The sequence below is a fragment of the Gigantopelta aegis genome, unplaced genomic scaffold (genome assembly GCF_016097555.1).
Source record: "Gigantopelta aegis isolate Gae_Host unplaced genomic scaffold, Gae_host_genome ctg4618_pilon_pilon, whole genome shotgun sequence".
In the NCBI taxonomy this organism is placed as follows: Eukaryota; Metazoa; Mollusca; class Gastropoda; order Neomphalida; family Peltospiridae; genus Gigantopelta; species Gigantopelta aegis.
In genome coordinates this window covers 26,115-45,804 of record NW_024533954.1, presented here as the reverse complement: position 1 = coordinate 45,804, position 19,690 = coordinate 26,115, and the positions used below count along the sequence as shown (strand labels likewise).

At 35.1% G+C, this 19,690-nt stretch overlaps 4 pseudogenes; 2 read left to right on the top strand and 2 right to left on the bottom strand.

Annotated features, from left to right (window-relative positions):
* Positions 1–2,316: 2,316 nt before the first annotated feature.
* LOC121392830 lies at positions 2,317–3,467 on the bottom strand (annotated as a pseudogene).
* Positions 3,468–4,198: 731 nt separating this feature from the next.
* Positions 4,199–4,769, top strand: LOC121392828 (annotated as a pseudogene).
* A 948-nt stretch (positions 4,770–5,717) lies between these two features.
* LOC121392827 lies at positions 5,718–12,357 on the bottom strand (annotated as a pseudogene).
* A 10-nt stretch (positions 12,358–12,367) lies between these two features.
* LOC121392826 lies at positions 12,368–19,386 on the top strand (annotated as a pseudogene).
* Positions 19,387–19,690: the final 304 nt, after the last annotated feature.

Below are 19,690 nucleotides of genomic sequence, written 5' to 3'. Positions count from 1 at the left end.
CAAATATATTATTTTAATACTGTAGGATTGGGTATAGCAAGTTATACATGCAGCTGTGCTGGATGGTACTATGGCAACAATTGTGAGACAGAGCATTGCATGAATGTGGCCACCAATCCATGCCAAAAGGAGCTACTTGCGATTGGTATGGTCAAAGAGTAGTTCTTATAGTATATTACTATTATTTTAACAGGATAATGTTTATGGATATTCAATGTACTGTGCAGCTGGTTACAACGGGCAAAACCATGCAGTGTTCAGTATCAATTGATTCTCACCAAAGTCCTTGTCAACATGGCAACCTGTTCTGTAAGTAAATCAGTTTTTCTATGTTTCCATTTACAAACATAATTTTCCTATAGGATGGAAGTGAAGTGAACTCTATTCCTGTAATTGTGATCCGGTTCATACGGGGGTAAATGATTTGTTCGCATTAATTTGGATGACTGTACCACCAAATCCCTGGTCAATATGGTGGTAATTGTACTGTATAAGGCAATCTCGACGTGATTACCAAATGGGAAGTCTGTTATATTTTTTAATTTTGGATGGTACATCATGGTTTTTAGCTCCCTGTCCAACCAACTATACTGGAATTGCATGTGGCAATACTTATTGGATAAGCGCAATTAATCCTTGTAAAATTGTTGGTACTTGTATGGTAAGAAGATAGTAAATCATTCCTCTTTTTATACTTTAAAATTTCTTACATCTAGGGGACACAAACTGGGTTTGCAATGTCAATGGTCCACCTGATTATACTGGTATACTCTTTAAAACTCAAGTAAATGTTTGTCAATCACAACCCTTGTCAAATGGTGCCACATGTTATGTGCGTTTTCTCGCTGCTGTTCATTTTATATGATGTCATATTCTGATTCCTTTTATAGAACCAAGTGAACCAAATGGTCACTTCTGTTCTTGCCCCGATGGATACCAAGTTACAAACTGTGATACTCACCTTATGTGATCCTAATCCGTGTGTCAATTAGGAAACTTGTTCTGTAAGTGAATTCAAACAGTAACAATAAATCAAATGTTATTGTCTCTTTACGATCATTGGGGATAGATCTGTTTGTAAATGGTGTACCGGATATAGTGGAAGTGCTTGTGAAACTGATATAATGATTTTGCTCCCCCCAACCCCTGTACCAATGGAGTCTGTTTTGATCTGTAAATGACTACCGATGCTCATGTTATCGATATTATCAGGTAACATAAACAAGTGGTGTACTGATTGAAGGTATATCATGTTATATACCACTTCTTATAGGGTAGAATTGTGACGACTTTTATAATTCCTGTGCTTCTTCTCCTTGTCAAATGGAGGAACTTGCTCAAATAACCTAATACTTACAACCTGTACTTGTCCAGCACTTTTCCACCGGCAAAAGTTTGTGAAGTAGATTTAACAAAACCATGCAGTCATAGACCCTGCCTTAATGGCGGTCAATGTAATCCATTGACAGGAGGTAATTTCACTTGTACTTGTGCACTTGGCTATACTGGCATCAGATGTGGAAAATACTTACAAGAATATTACAAGTGACAGTTGAGTTACTGAACTAACTCAATTTAAGTTGTGATTAACTTGGTACTTTCAATAGAACAATATTCCTTCTCCTCTGGATCAGTAGCTGGAATAGCAATTGGTTCTGCCATTTTTGTAATTTTGTGTTTGTTAGTAATTGTAGGCATCTTCTTAATTTATAAATTTGCACAGAATAGACAAAGACAACAAACCGATCAGTAAGTTGAAAAATTCACTACCATATCGATTTTCTTTCTTCATAGCTCGTTGGTTTTAATAAGCAAGGAGTTGTCACAATGGCTGAAAACCCTCTTTATATGTCACCTGATTCCAAAGCCACGTGACGATACCACCATTGTTTGGTGGGATGGATCTAGAGTCGTCAATTTTTCAATCCTCTGTATGACTATATGTCTGATGAACTACAAGATGAGCTTGCGCTAACAGTTAGAACCAAGTAAAGTCATATATAAAATTGAAAATATTTTACATTTCTAATCCTAGAATAAAGCTGCTCTGAGGGCGAACATGAAAGAGATGTCTTCGATTTACAAGCCTCTTTGAATACAATAGCAATTCACACATCATATTTATTAAATTACCACTCATTTTTGTATTTACACTAATTAATGCTGCACTTGAAATATAACAGTAATACTTACTACTATTAACACTAACTTCATACATTTTCTATTCCTTGTGTTAACACCTGTTTAAATAAATGACTGGTAATAGTTTTATTTTTGTCTTTACTCAATAGCAAATTAACATGATGCATACAATAGTTATATTATTAGCTGTTTATTAGTAACAGATTTGGCACACCGAAATCCTACGATTAGAAGCTGAGCTATCAGGTTGTGTTGCTGACTTCTGCAGCACAACGATATCGATAGCAATAACCTTATGACACATAAAGGAACCACCTTTTTTGACTTTGTCAGTTCCCCTTGAAGGTCCATTGCGGATCTTTCTGACTCTTTTTAGAGGTGTTGTACTGTCCACCAGTCAGACACCCATTCCCAACATTACCGACTGTATTATATAAACCATATTTATTTGGTGGGTAAGTATTAACAGAGCACAGTTGCAGCGTAAATCCACCTCCAAAGTGTTGTTTACCAGGAAATCGACCTTGCATATATTCATCCAATGTTCCACATTGGGGATTTTGGTTATTGCCCCATGGGAACATCCGATCTTTGAGGCCACCCTTGCAGCATATTCCCATTCTGCTTCCGTGGGTAATCGCTTTCCAGCCCATTCACAGAAAGCAACAGCATCATTCCAAGAGACTGGAACAACAGATGACCTCATACGATTATTTAATGTCTGTTTTCTTCCCTTCAGGATGTTTCCATGATGCATTTATCTACTGGTAGCCACCACGGTGCACCTTGCGACAGCTTGAGTGATCTCTGCTTGTGTTTCCATGCTAAAAAATATTCAACTACAAAGGAGTTACCAAACTTTTCAGCTTCTGTGATATAACCCAGTAGCAGCCCAAACTTTGCAAACTCTGCATTGCTTACTTCATATTTCTCCATATAAAAACCCTGAGATTCAATAGATCGTGCTGGACGCTCTCCATCTTCAGGCAGTATCGGTTATCAAGCCCATTTTGAACGGCTCCACCTGGTATAAAGGGACCAACTCATTTATTGGAACCTCTATATCTGATTTTTGACCATTATTGGAGGGCTCCTCACGGATGCTCTCTCTGTTCATCGACTAACGCTGTTCTCTATGAGTGGGGGGGGGGGGTGGGGGGGGGGGTGGGACACCCACAATCCTCTACTCCATTACCCCTCTTTTTCCTCTCCCTTATCTTGGACACAGAGATCACCATCAACATCACAGCTGCCTTCATTACAACATACTCCTCCAACAATATAAGAAGCAGAAACGCACTTATAAGTCTCCAGCTCCAAGACATCATTAGCCACGCCCCAAAATCTACCATGAAACTTGAGTTTAAAATTATTAAAATTAACATACACTTTTTCTTAAAGCAAAGGTAAATATTATAACTTAACAATAGTTAGGAAGAGTGAAAAGAGATTAGGATTTAGCAGCACAGCTCCTGGATTACGCAATACAAGAATGACAGAGTCTCCTCGTAAAAACATTTTTAGCAATGTATCTATCCTTGTTGACAGGACGAGCTTTTTTCTTTCCCTTACCAGTCCTTTGGAGTTTCAGTCCACATTTCTTTAAAACACTCTCTAATACCATATTAAAGTGTCTATCAAAGGCTTTGACACGGCAAAGCAATTTACGATTATTACGACAATTGATAAGAACCTATAGTCAAAATAATAAGACACATTGGTTATTTAGTCCCTTTATACTCTACCTGAGTATTGTATTTTGACTGATTGAGTTAACAGAGACAGAGGACCAGTATTAAAACTCCTCTTCCTCCTTCTTCTGAAGTTCTTCCTCGCTCATTTCCTCTCTTTGGTTTATTTCTTTAGTGTAATAAGTAAAGATAATATTACTACGTTTAAAGCAACTCACAGAGAGCCCATTTTGGAGAAAACGACACTAAAGTGAAAAGAAACACGTCTAACCCACGTTGTCCTTTGTTTCTGAGCATGCGCATTTTATATTGCTGGGCCGGCAGCATGAAGTTGTTAGTGTTTACTTGATAGTAGCTGGTTTAGTATGGGAGGGAGAGAGACAGCAACGAAATCGACTGATCAATTACAAATTGGTGTCAAGAAAAGGGTAGAGAATTGTGAAGTCAAATCCAAGAAGGGGAGACAGACTTCAAAATGCATATACTGTAAGTTGCCACACCCCTTCTTATACCATTTAGTCTGACTATAATAGGGTACATGACTGATGGCACAGAATTTGACAGCAGTCTATCTCGGAATGAGCCTTTCACATTTACTTTAGGAGTTGGTCAAGTTATTAAAGGTATTGATTACAACATAACCATTATTTTATAATATCATATTTTTCTCTATAGGATGGGACCAAGGTCTTTTGAAGTAAGATCATTACTTCAATGAAAATGATAAATATCCATTTGTTTGTAGTATGTGTGAAGGTGAAAAGAGACGACTGGTCATACCTTCTAGTCTAGGATATGGAGAAAGGGGGAGCCCCTCCAAAAATACCAGGTAATTACAGTAACATCATTGTCCTCAAATTTATGTCTTTTCAAAGGTGGGGCAAAATTGATCTTTGAGTGGAACTACTGAAGATAGAGAGACAAGGAGACCTTTAGATGAATCATTTTTTTTAGACAAACTGTTTACACATACATTAATATATTGTTGAACACCGAAAGAGGTGTGTATGCTGTCCCAAATAACATGATTGATGTGTGTGTGTGTGTGCATTACATGGGCTTCATGATTGATTGCTTGTGTTTAAGTGACTAAACAAGAAAAGAGTATAGTCATAGTAGTAGAAGGAAATACATGATCTACAATAGATGTAGTTGAGGTCATTCTTTTTAGTTAAAAGTACGCAATCTGATGATTTAAAGTTAGCACAATACAGTATAAACTCTCACTTAGTACACAATATAGTTATTAAAAGTTATGAATATTTTACTAGTAATAATAATATATTATGACAAGGACTGTTGTTCAAGCTTTGAATCCATCCGATGAAATGATCGACCAATCTTTTTTCGACCTGTTGCGACCAATTTTTCATTGCTTCTTGTCGACCACTATCTTTGTGATCAAAATGCAGTCATGTTGTTCTGGTAACGGTGCAGCAAACAAATACATACCCTAAGAATAGATACAACCACAATAAAACAGTGGCATATGTATCATAATGTAAGAACATACCACATCTACATTGTCCTAATTCTCGTTGTGCTAATTCTAACTTTACTCGACATATCCAACATTTTTTTCTCTTATTTTTTTGAATTGGCATATCAGTTTGTAAGTTGTTATCGTGTGGCAGCTTCCTCTAATTCCATTTTCTTTGCTTCTGGTTGGTTATGTCATCTTTGTAGTCATCACTCATTGACAATGGTTGTGGTAGTTGTACTTGTAGAACCCCGAGGGCAATTGATAAAAGACCAGAGAGTAGAAGAAGCTAGTAACTGCTGACGTTTTTATTGGCGTTTGCATTGTCATTTGAAGCTGAGGTTTGTGATATCTTCTGCATGTGTTTTTGAGGAGAGAAACGGTAATGAGGCCTATAGTTTATACTAGTTACCTTTGTAACACTGAGAGGCACCAAGATTCATCTGTACTTGCTGATCTGTTAAGAGAAAGAAAGAGAACCATTATAACTTCCTTCTAGAGACTATCACCATTACTGACCCCCAAAATCCACACGGACATCTCTTTGGGTTGGTCATCTGCTTCTGCCATTGTCTACTTCAGCCCCTGGTTTCTTGTTGTTGTCTTCAAACCTTCAGCCTTGCCGAAAAAACTACTTAAATTGATCAACGACTAATCTTTAATCTCCTTTGTCAACAACGCTCGTCTTAATTATGGTGGGCGTGGCAACATAATTATAAATACAACTTGGTATCATAGCAACGGATATACAAGTGACTGCTAGCCCATAAAATAAGTCAGTCTGACTGTAGTATAAAATATACTGCTGAGCCAAAAAAATGTCTACTTCTGTAGAGACCCACAGAATAGGCACACATTTGCAGGTTACAGCAAGCATTTCTGGACAGCTAAAATACCCAAGGACAGATGAACGAACTAGTTTGGAGTAACAGTATAGTCTGCACCATAGTTTGTCTGCCATGCTAACTGTCTCTCTTTTTAGATGGTATAACCCAGAAGAGATCGTAGTACAGCTCCTGTCCAACGTCACAAGTTTTTGGCCCAACCTCAACCCAATACAATACCGACATATTGGATACCAGTACCTGATATACCAATGAATACTTCTCTCGATCAAAAGAAGAAAAGGAGATACACGTGTCAGCTCCTTCATCACGCTGTGAGCAATGGTCTACATTGAGACAAATGCTACCATCAAAAGACACAGCTGGCATACACTGGCACCTAAATGGGTACAAGTCACTTGCGTCCTCCAACTTGGTCAGCTAAGAGGCCAAGACGATTTCCACACATTAACCGTGAAATGACAAAGTAAGTGAATAGTATTGAGTCTCCTATTAATGATTAAATGGGACACATTTATAATGTAACATGTATCCATTATGGTTTGTACATGCAATATGGATATACTAAGTGAGCAGTAATATGTGTCCATTTAAATAACCTATACATCCATTTTTAGATTAATATTATAGATGCATATATAATAATGTATCCATTTTTTTCAATAGTTATGTTGACGACATGCATCAAACTAATAGATTGTTTCGACTCTATGACATTAAACAAATTATTAATATCTATTAATTATTATTAATAATTATTAATATTAATATCATTGTTGTTCCAATGATATTTATATTAAGTAGATAATTAGAAATGACATATAATGATAAATAGATGTTTTAAAATGTATAATTATTACAATTATTAAGAAGAGAGGAGACCAGAGAAGACGGATGCAAGGTTAGTTTTATACATAAGTACCTTCTTGACCTTCAGCTAATGTTGCTTCACGATTTTCATAAGTTAGAAATCCATTAAAGTCTGGTAAGTATGGCAACCATTGTTTCTCCATGACCACTAAAGAGAGAGGGAAGGATAGAATAAGCATAACAATACTTTCCTACACACCTGTTAATAAGATCTGATAATGTTATTCGGTCTGGATTTGTAGGCTTGATCATATCAAATATTTCATCCTTGAGAGAAAGAGAGAAATGTCAAGTTAGATATAAGTTTCTTTACCCTAATATCTTCAACTCTGACTGTTTCATATCCTGTGTTTTTAATAAGATCTAAAATAGCCTAACATAAAGTAATAATAATTATTATAAATATTAAAGGTTATTTTACTCGAAAGAAATAGTTTATTGTGAATGCAGTTAAATAGCCTTGACCATTAATGTCTACAAACGAAAGAAATATTGTAAAGACTGTGGTTCTCTCTGATATTCCCATTGCTAAGACAAAATCCATTAAGTTTTGTAGTCCTGAAAAACATCCAATTAATTTAAAAAAATGACATTGAAAAAAAAATTAATTTTATAATATTTTTATTTAATGGACTAACCACTTCTCCTTCGTATGTTAAACATTCTTGAAAAGACACGGTCAATAAATAGAGTTGTCAATGTACCATACCATATCTATTATAATGATTACAATAATAACTGAGTTATTAGAAAAAAACTTTATTACCGAAGGAGCTCGTCTTTGCTAAGCATTCCAGTTATGATTAGTGTCAAGGGACAAATACTGTCCTACAATAAAACATTGTATCAATGTCTGATACTAGTACTCTGATACTTCAATACCAACCGTATACTCTGAGAGATGATTGAGCGGAGAACCAGTTGGACTCCTGTGATTCTGGTGTCATATCTTCATCTCTTAACTATAAACGATAATTCTTATAATCAGTAATTCATATAGTCAGTGTCAGTAAGTGAATACTACTTAAATGGAAATTTATAACTATTCCTTTAGACTCTGATCTTAATATTTTGCATTTAAAATGCACCATTTTCACATTAAAATACATTACTGGGGCATGATTCTAGATAATTCAAAGGGGATTATTTATTGTGTGTAGGACGCCTTTTGACAGGAAGAGGAGGCATGCGTATACTATTTTTAGCACAATTCACACTGACTGACTCAGCAATTATCATTAACTGCCACGTCGTTACTGACCACGAAATTACAGTCAGGGCCTCCAATGTTAGGGAAATTTCCCTAAAACTAGGGAATAATTGATTAACTTAGGGTCCAGGGGAGGAATTTTTAAAAATTAAGGAATTTAGGGATTTTTATAATTTCAAAACCTTTTAATAATTTTATAACTAAGAATAAATTCATAGCCTGTTTAAAATCTATTTTTGATAAACATGCTGATTGCATACATGTAAAAATTACTGATTAGCAGGCAAAACAAAACAAGGCAAGAAATAGTATGAAAACAAAAACTTTAGATGGCTATTATTTTGACTAAACGAAGCTTGCCTTTGCACTTGTGTGGAATTTAAACCTACAGTTCCATTGCAAATGTGTCGACTTAGAAATGTATGCTAGTGATGAAAGTTCTGACTCTGACAATGACTAAGTATTGGTTTAAGTATAAGATAACTATTGGTTTTCTAGGAAAAATTCAAGGAAATATTGTAAAACTTAAGGGGGGTTTAGGGGGTTACTAATTTTGTATTTAGGGAAATAAAGGGAAAAATTTTAGTTCCCCTAGGGGAAAAAATCAAATTTTGAGGTTGGAGGCCCTGATTACCAGTTGCGAATTGCGAGTTGGCGACTGCGTAGGTGAGGTAAAGAGAGAGACGGTGGCATAACCTAGGGCTATAAAAGTACCTTAGACTACTACTACAAGCAGAAACGAGATAATAAGTGCCAAATAGAAAAGGTGAAGTAAAAAAAAAACTAAATAACTTTTAGATATTGATCGTCTTCAGGGCTGCTAAAAGATGGGCAATTTTATCAAACAAACTCAAAGACGCTCTCACCGCTCTAGGCGGCTCAGAGGCAAGGATTCTAATGCTTGGACTAGATGCTGCTGGTAAGACCACCATTCTATACAAGTTGAAATTGAACGAGACAGTATCTTCGATTCCTACCATCGGTTTTCAATGTCGAAACGGTCACACCAGTGAAAGGTGTGACATTTACTGTCTGGGATGTCGGTGGACAAGACAAAATCAGACCTCTTTGGAAGCATTATTTCACAACACAGAAGGTTTAGTCTATGTTGTCGACTCCTCTGATCGTGCTCGTATCAATGAGAGCAGAGACGAGCTCAAATGGATATTAGACTCTGATGAAATGAGGGGCGTCCCCGTCGTTGTCCTTGCTAATAAACAAGATTTACCTAATGCTCTCCCTCCTAGTGAAGTTGGTACCAGACTTGGTTTGAACCAGATGCGTTCAAGGGACTGGTACATTCAGGGCACATGTCAGTAAATGGCGATGGTCTGTTTGAAGAATGCACGAATTAGCAAGACTTGTAAAAGATTTCAAGAAGTCTCGAAGATAGAGTAGCATTATTAAAATATACTATATCCCGTGAGCAAACCTCTAGATTACCAGCTATTGGATTAATCACTTCTCTCTTTCTCTCTTTTGAACATGTGATTGTGTGTATGTATTTAAAGACTAAACACTATTATATAGAAACATTTCTTTAAATCTTGAAATTGTGTGATTTCGTTGTTGTCTTTCTCTTTGTAATTGTAATAATTATTACTTTAAAAAACATGTTAAAAGCATTTCACATATTACCATAATAGAATTACTGTTATTTTCAAATTATTGTTTTCATCTTTTTTTTTCCACATAACAATATTATTCATGCTTATTATATAATACTCACTAATTTATTGTACTAACTGACCTCTAACAAGTCGTCTAAAAATCCGCACCCAAGAATATCTTGTATCTTAATACGTCCTAAATATGGAGATATCAGTTGATACAGATAAGTCAATATAATCCCTATAGAAAAACACCACCATCTTTGTTGTATAAATATTGGAGTAACAAAGCATTAATATTATATCATGTTGAACACATACGTACACATATGTATGTTGGATATGACCTGTCACCTCACACTAAAGTGAAGCAATACCATCTGTGTTAACAATACTGTAAATACATTGAGTACCACATTTAGTACTATATAATATTATATGACAGAATTATCTAAAAGATATGTCAAAGGTAAGATTACCTATCTTATCATGTTTTATATTAAAAGTGAAGCTAATCTTTATTGTAAAAGTTGTAACAATAATTCCATTGTAGTGGGTAGTTAAAGGATATTAAGGTTTACTCCCATTGTCTTACCTGTTTTCATTGGGTCTAAAAAAAAGAAAAATTTCCTAACAGCTGTACAAACGTAGAAAGAGTAAAAGGGATTCTTCAAGACAATTTAATTGAGGAAGGGTTGGAATCAATTCTAAGATGTAATTCTCCAAATCCTACATATGACAAACATAGAGAATACAAGTTATAGGAGATAGCTTACTGATTCTCTGAGGAAACCAAGACCTTGATATCAAACAGACTTAATCCTATACGAGTTTGTTGTAACCACACTATCATTATAATATAATTGAATAGTAAAGATAGTTGATAATATACCTTTCCTCATAATGTAGGAAAATAACTGTGTAATAGATACTCTAAAGGTATACATAGAAAAGTGGGTTTTTTAGAATTTCATAGAAGACATCATTTCATACCTGCCTAAGGGATCATCTTTGAGGAGTTTAGTAAAGACTTTAGGAGTAAAAAATGACCTGAGAAAACATAATATTATGATGTTAACATGATATGTAACAGAGTCGGTCACACTTCAGATGTAACACAAACAATAACCAACAACACTCACTTGCATCTCTCAGAGACTTCATCACGAAGACTCATGTAATCCAAGTAACCAATCATCTATAAATAAACCAATAATTAATGACAAATTATGACATCATACCTGTTCATCACTGACATCAGGAGGAGTGTGCTTCTCCTCCAGAACCACCCATAATTTCTATCAAATAAAATCAATAATATTAACATAAATGTTGTAAAGTTACTTGAAGTCTTCGTTGTCCATCAGATCTGAACTTCTCTTTTGGAGAAATACAGCTCTATAGATAAGAACAATAACTATATTGTAATAAACCGTTATACTAGGTTGAATTTTAATGAGGTGTTACCATGACGATATAGCTATACAATAGTTAACCATACCGAGCTTCTTCTCTTAGTTTCTGTTGTAATACATCTCCTTCACGAGGTGGCTATCAAGAGAGGGAGAAGTAAAGCAGTGATACTATCTGGGACATACTTACTTTAGAGTAAAATCGAGGTATATGTGATGACTCTTTTTGTTTTTTGGCTTCAGTTCCTTTAAATTTGTGATAATATTCAGAAAATAACTGTTCATCTTTCTGTTCAGTGTCTGTGAACGAAATATGGAGTTTTGAGGGATACTATAACTTACCTTGCACGTTGAGTTTAGATTTGTCTTTATTAAATTGCTGTAACTTAGTAACCCAACTCATTTTGTTGTTTCAAATGGTGTTTATGTTTCTAATTAATATCTCAACTAATAGCTCCACCCACTAAAAAGACCACACACAAACCCCTCCCATCAGCTCTATTTATTAGTCCCGCCATATTTCAATTAAAAAATTATTTAAAAAAATAAAATTTACTAGACAGTTACTTCTATTTTTGAGGGACATGAGCAGCATGATGTCAGCATTACAAAGCGACTATTGTCTCACCAGTTTCTTTTTAAATATACTAGGATATGGAGCTGTGATAATTCCAGCTGCTCTAGCCATATACTATTTGAAGAACTCAGAATCATCAAAATGGTAGGATAATAATATTCATGAGTAGAGTAGATAATATAACACAAGTGTGCATAATTTTATAGATGGATTTTTGTGTGTGACCTCTCTTCTGTTATAGAACTCACGTGTTAGATTGAATGTAAATAGTCATTTTATTTATTACCAAGTTATTTAAATATTTACATATTATTCAGTCCCATTCTAATCATTACATTGTCATTTTTTAGTACCTAGTTATTAAAATATTTACATGTTATTGTCCAGGCTCAGGTCCATTCTATTCATTTCTGAGATGTTGTGTAATTGGAGGTAATGTCACAGATGTACTACAAAATGCTGAAGAAGGAGGAGCACCGGCTAAAGATAAATCACTTTCTAATGATGAGGCAAATGCTAACAATATCACTTATTATGTTAAGTTAGTATTATGTGTAGTAGGACTCCAGATCTCTTACTTATTTTGGGGAATAATTCAGGTACAGTATATATTGAGTACATATTGAGTACATATAATGATTATATTATATAATGAGTATATTATATTGAGAACATATAATGAGTATATTATATTGAGTACATATATTATACTAATATTGAGTACAATTTCATTGCTTGTATTTAGTTATTATCTTGTTATTGATGTGTTATGGACTCTATTTGATGTTTAGGTAGAGAATCTTGTATTGCAATAATTCAATGTACAGTGACGTTTATAATTCATGGAATGAATTGACATAAAATTTTATTATTTTTATAATTGCTGTTTTCTTTTCCCCAGGAACGGATAATGACTCGTAGTTATGATGGAGATATATTTAAAACGTCACAATTTCTAGTCTTTCTTAATCGCATACTTGCTCTTCTTGTATCAAGTGTGTATCTTCTTACTACTACTCAACCTCATCACATTACACCGCCATTCTATAAATACTCTTATTCTTCTCTTTCCAATGTTCTTAGCAGTTGGTGTCAGTACGAGGCGCTCAAATATGTCAGCTTCCCAACTCAAGTTCTCTCTAAGTCTTGCAAAGTGATCCCAGTAATGTTAATGGGTAAAGTAGTGTCCAATAAGACCTATCCTTGGCATGAATATATCACTGCTGGCTTAATGAGTTTGGGTGTGCTTTGTTTTTATTAGCTGCTGATCCTACAGGTCATACACATACTACAGAGACTACAGTAGCTGGTATATTTATTTTATTGGGTTACATGTGGTTTGATAGTTTCACTTCAAATTGGCAATCGGAGATGTTCAATGAATATAAAATGTCATCTGTTCAAATGATGTTTGGTGTAAATGTTTTCTCTAGTCTTCTAACACTGTCGTCCCTTCTCTTTCGTGGGGTCATTTTTTCCATGCCTGATATTCTTTTTTCAGCACTTAGAGTTTATCATGCATGTTATTATTATTTTATCTACATGTTTCTGCAGTGGGACAGCTCTTTATCTTTTATACTATAGCTCAGTTTGGACCTCTTATTTTCACATTAATTATGACTACCAGACAAGCAGTTAGCATTCTTTTATCTTGTTTAATCTATGGTCACGTCTTAACAATGCAAGCTCTGACAGGACTATTGGTTGTCTTTCTTGCCTTGTTCCTGAGAATATATTGTCGACAACAAAACAAACCAAACCAAAATAATGTTGTTTAATAATATAATATTTCTCTTTATTTTTAATTATTATTGTTTGTATTACTTAATAGTTAATAAAAACTGATAAAATATTAATGTGACATGTTTATTCATATAGTAAGTATAAATAAGTGAAATGATTTGTACATTTACTTTGTTGCCATGGTTACTTGTTCTTTTCAGTAAATTCACTTTCCATATTGGATCTTGAGATTTCATTGATTGGTGTAAAGCTTGAAATAGTTCTTCATTTTGTTTCTCAATTTGTTTCAACTGTAATGCCTCAGTTTCTGGAAGACGCTGTAAGACAATTACTAACAGTATTAGACATACATTAGACTTACTTTAATCATATCATCTTTTGTAGGTGAAGTATATTTCATTACAACCCATCCTACAGCTGCAATACCACCAGTAAGTACCATATACTTTAACCCCATCCACGCCATGATGAAAACTATAGCCACACCCACAATGGATTTTGCTGGTTGGGTTATCATTAATGAGATTCATTGTCGATTCAGTGCGCCCCACAAGGCCATGAAGACAAATCTTACGTACATATAAAAGGAAACCAAAACAGTCATGAGTGCCAGTGTGTTGTGGGCCAGCGTTCTGCAATGCATCAAACCTCTGAGATGGTTACCAGCATACTCTACGGAGTATCCGAAAGGCCGACTAGGATAGGGCTGGTAGTCTCCCTTTAAACGAGATGAGGCTGGTGTATTTGTGGTTCCCGGTTCCTGAATGCGATATTCCCTAAGAGCTGGAATCCCGTACGGCTGGTTTTAGTTAGGGCGACGCTCCAGCCCATGATTACCTCGTCTTCGGACGAGGGTTACCAAGCCAGGTGGCGGTCCCAGCTAGCAATAGCAGGGAATCCTGGAGCCTAAGTGGAAGCCTGAGTGGGTGAGCGAGTAGGAATCGTTTGGGCAACACACAAGGGTTTTTTTTTTTTTAATAAATATTAAATACTGGTTTTCATTATTATTTTAATTTTTGCTGCTAGTTAATTATACTCATGATTAAAACTGAACATTTTATATAAGAAAAAATTATTACCAATAATAATTAGAAAATTCAATCTTGTACAATTACTGCTATTAATAAAACTTGTTGATCTTATAAAATGAGTGCTATAGAAGATATCAGTAGCAGTAGTAGTGATGAAAGTGATGATGATCTAACTGATGTAGATACAGCAGATAGAGGTAATGGTTTTCCTACATCTGACTCAGGTACTGAAGACTTTTATGCTGAAAAAATATTAAAGTAAAATGATACTTATATAGAATATTTGCTCTCATCAATTAACATATAATAGAAAAGAAGAGAGAGAGTTAATAAGCCAGGATTACCTTGTCTTCGGATGAGGGTTACCAGGCCATGGTGACGGTCCCAGCTAAGTGGAAGCCTGAGTGGGTGAGTAAGGAGGGATTGTTTGGGGCAACACACAAGGTTTCTTTTTATAAATCTTAAAATTAAAAACTATTGGAATGTCAGTAGAACTGGTTGTGTCATTTGCTTAAGTTGTATATACCAAATATACCAAATATGCAGTTAGTATTACAAACCAAAGAACATTTCATAAAATATTATTAACATATAATAGTCAGTGTCATGTGATATGTGAAGACCATTATACCAATACCCATATCGTTTTCTTATGGTAGTCATGCAGTGTAGTGGGTGTGGTTATAGGAAGGTGTCGTGATGATGTTTATTGCTTACATTTTTACAATAATATTACTAAAACAAAGAGATAATAGAATAATAGTTAAGTTATATTAATTTTTATTAAGAATTATTTTCTTTCTTGGTATTTTTGTTGTTTGTCATATTGCCACATTTCTAAGTCCTTCTCTTTCACTCCTGAAATACCTACTAATGTACAAGAACGATAGAATGCTAAAAGAACAATTACAAAAGTAACTTTTTCATCATATGCTGACCACAATACCTTCCAATATCACTGGATATTTCTGATACATGTATCTCCGATAGCCTACACATATTCACAGTGAGGAGTTAGATACATGTGTGTATATATTGTGACCTGCTAACTTTGACTGGTGTCATGTTATGCCACACATAGTAAGCTCCAGTGAGGGCAGCTACTTCAGCTGCAACTATCCCATAGAGAACTGTCCACTTACCTACTTTAGTCAATGGCATTTTATACACTAACTCATTGCGTGGGTGAAGAATAGTACTTATTTTTAACCCTTTAGCTATGAAATCTGTTTTACTGACTAAAACTCTTAGACCTTTTAAAATACCTTTTAGGAATAAAAAAAGTAAGCTAGTTATAATTTGCTATCAATATCTCTCATATATCTTCTCTTGGTAGCTATGGAAACCAGTATGTCTCTCCTCATTTGTGTTGTACCACTAACATTTGTTCTCTTTTATTGGTGTCATCTGTCCAATAGTCTAGGTTAGGTATAGATCACGTGATTGATGATCTTATTGATGTGTTTTACTTTTTCATATAGCATTGACATCATTCACGTTTTTGCACTTTTAATATAGGAATGTAAGGAGATATCTGTAAAGATATTCTTTAACTCTCTCTTCTCTCTTCTCTCTCTCTCTCTCTCTCCTCTCTCTCCCTCTCATCTCTCTCTCTCTCTCTTTTCTCTCTTGCTCACTCTCATTCTTTGCACTAATTATTAATGAACATAGTGTCTGTAGGGTATCAGGTCAGTCCACCCAATCCAAAGTACAGTTATGGGTAAGTACTACATTCTACATGATGTATGTTGCTATGGTGATTTTATAGTTATGAACGTGCTAATGTTTGTAGCTGTATTTGCTAGTACTATGTTTATTAATGTTAGGTGAATTATTAGGGGCTTTTTAAACTTAAGTCACAGGTAAGGGGTACATAAAAAGATATCTGGTATTATTAGGATACCGTTTTAGTTTAGACGACTGTTTAACCACCAGCTATATCAATGTGAGTATTGTGACAATAGTCTTATGGAGTCCGTCCTCTAGCTCCCGCCTAGACAAAGGAGGGTCAGATTCCACAAGACTTATGTTTAATGTTGTTGGGTGTTAATCTTGCCCGCCTACTTAGGAATAATACCTTCTATTGACTAATAGTAGGCTGATATATTCACATTCAGTGTTCATATATTAATTACTAATCAGCCTTACAACATGCTGCTGAAGGTACATGAGTTTACATGTATCATTTAATTACATGTTTTAAATTTAGTGGCCACACCGAATTGGTTACAAAATGCTCTGAGTGATCTTGGACAGAGTATTTGTGGTCTCTCCCCTCCTCTTGGTCGGCTTTTTTTTGTATCGAGTGAATCCTTCTTCTCTGTTAGCAACTGATGTTCTCTGTTCTCTAGTCATTGCTAAATATTAATTGATTTAGAGTGATTGTAGACATAGCAGTGTGTTTTACTCTCTCTCTCTGTTATAGTGATCTCCATTTAGCAGATGTAGCAGCTGCCATAATTTAATGCCCGCCTTCATGTGTGGTACAATGTTACCATTAATGTCCTACAGTGGAAAGATATTGTTACAATAAGTGACATCACCATGAGTCACATGACTTCCTCTCCTCTACAGACATCTCCTGAGCACATATTGCCGCTACTAGACAAATCCGTGAGAGAAGTACGCACTCTGTGATTAATAGAAGAACTTAGTTTATGTACATTAGGCCCTTACCGCTCAGATGGGGTAATTAGAACTGAAGAATGAACATTTTTAGGACAATTACATTTGGTAGTTATGTAAGAATAGATAACTCATTATTAATGATTTGATTAATGTTGTCCTCTTTACATCACTCAGGCTGGGTCATTACAAGTCCGAGTGAGACGGTGATGCAGATGAACAGTCAGTTTAAATATTGTCTTATTACTTAAAGATAATGTTTGTCTTTTTAGGAGGTGCTAAAAAAGGTCACCTCTTGTCTCTCAGTCAACTAAATGACCTCACTATACAAATTGGAAAGATGATTGGGAATGTTCCCATTTCTTCTTTCCCACGCTCTTCACCAACTGCCTCACCCACTTAATATCCAGTACTACACACTCTCCTAATTATCCTTTAATTGGAGAGGTTCCCTTAATATCAGCAGCTAATAACCCGCCAGAAAACTTTCACACACACTCCCATCACCATGGTTACCATGGTCACACCCATCATTATGAAGGTTTTAATTTATATATCTAATAATTCATCTAATAAAGAATCAAGGGTCATTGTTAGCAGGTGAAATAATAGTGTTATTAGTTGAAGGGTTAGTTCCTTTAACTTCTTCATTAGTTTCTTTTATAACTGGATTAATATTAGTAGTTGTATCTTCCTTTAGTAAGTGATCTAGTTCTCTATCTAATTGTTCATTACTGCCATTTCTTTCTCCAGTAGTTGGCAATGAAGTTTATTAATGTCAAAGTATTAAAGTTGTGTCCTGGTGAAACATTGGTTTTCTACTATCAATGGTTCTTGTTTAAAACTTAAGTTGATACTAGGTAAATGTGTGGCTGGACAAGGTTCAGTTCTCTGCTGTAAGACTGACAAGCTGCTCTTTGTATTGTGACTCACAGAGATCCACTACTTCCTTGTCTAAATGGAGACGTTCATGTAGAGGTAAAGATAGAGAGATGTAGATAGAAGTGATAAATCTAAGGAAGTAATCTGTCCTGTAGCCAAAGAAAAAATAATAGTGTTCATTGTCTATAATGCATGCTTATTATGCTTATTTATATTAGCGGTCTTAGTATTAGTATTTTGGTTAGCGTCCCTAGCACTATTATCATTGTGCAGTCCTAAATTTTAATTTTATTATAATTGATCAGATGAGTCACCTCGTGGTATAGTGTCTCTCTCATCGGTGGTCATAAGAGAGAGGTAGGAGGGTGGTGGGGGGAGTCTAGTTTGGTGGTAATCGGGTGGAAAGGAGTTGAACCATCTTTGTTCTAACATTTCTTCATCTTGAAGTGTGTGATCTTCATAAACTATAGAGGAGACTTATTGGAAGTGTGGGCAATAGACATTATACATACCTTCTTTTGTCCCTTATCTGTTCTTTATGAGCGACAGCATACTCTGTTATGTGTCTTGTTGAGGTCACCTCAACATCCTTAGGTTTCTTAGGAGGAAGAGATTGTGTGATTATTATGATCAGGCTCTACTTACTGGTTCCTCTAACTGGTCCTGGGTCTTCTTGTTCAGTAATTTTCTTGGTAGATTCTTGTCTGGACTTACTAATTTCCTTTTGATCATACCTCCTCTTCTTAAACTGGGCATTCTCTTTTTTTGTCTCTGGAAGACATCACATACATTGATAAAACAGCCACACCCACTATTACTAATATGGACCCTCCCATCATCATACTTGTCTTTCTGCTCTCACTTTTTTCTAGAAATTCTCACTGTTATAGCTCGTGCACCAGATAGCTGGTACTGTTGAAGGCGATCACACGCAATACTACACTCTGAAGGCAGGAGAGTATTGTTCTCTTGTGTCTAATATCAATATTGGAGACGCTGATATTTATGTTGATAGAACTTCTAATACAAAAACACCCCAATTATGCTACTCATGAATATTCATCAGTTTCTACTGGTGTAGATGTTTATCACTAATACTTTATTGATAAGGAAAAAACTGATACTACATTATCTATTGGAATTCACGTCATCCTCGTCATGAAATATCATCATATCGACTTTATGTTCTTGTTCCAGTAAAGAAGACTTACTACAACACCAAATATGGAGGTTTGATCCAGAATCATGACACAGAAACTGATTATTGATGTCGATCCTCTTTGGATGGCTAATGATCCTAACTTGCACAGATTATTGGAATCGTTATCAAGAGATAGTCCTCCAGATGGAACTCTAAATTGGACAGTTATTAAAGAATGGATAATTTGGTTTTTATGGAATTTTCTTCATTTGTTGTAGAAGTATTAGCTTGATTGATATTTAATATATTTTTATTGATTAGACAATATAAAATATTCATAACTGAGTTCATGTGATGATCATGTGACATTTCACTAGAACTTGCTTATTCTTCTGTCACATTCCCACCTTGCTTAATACCTCAATTCTCTT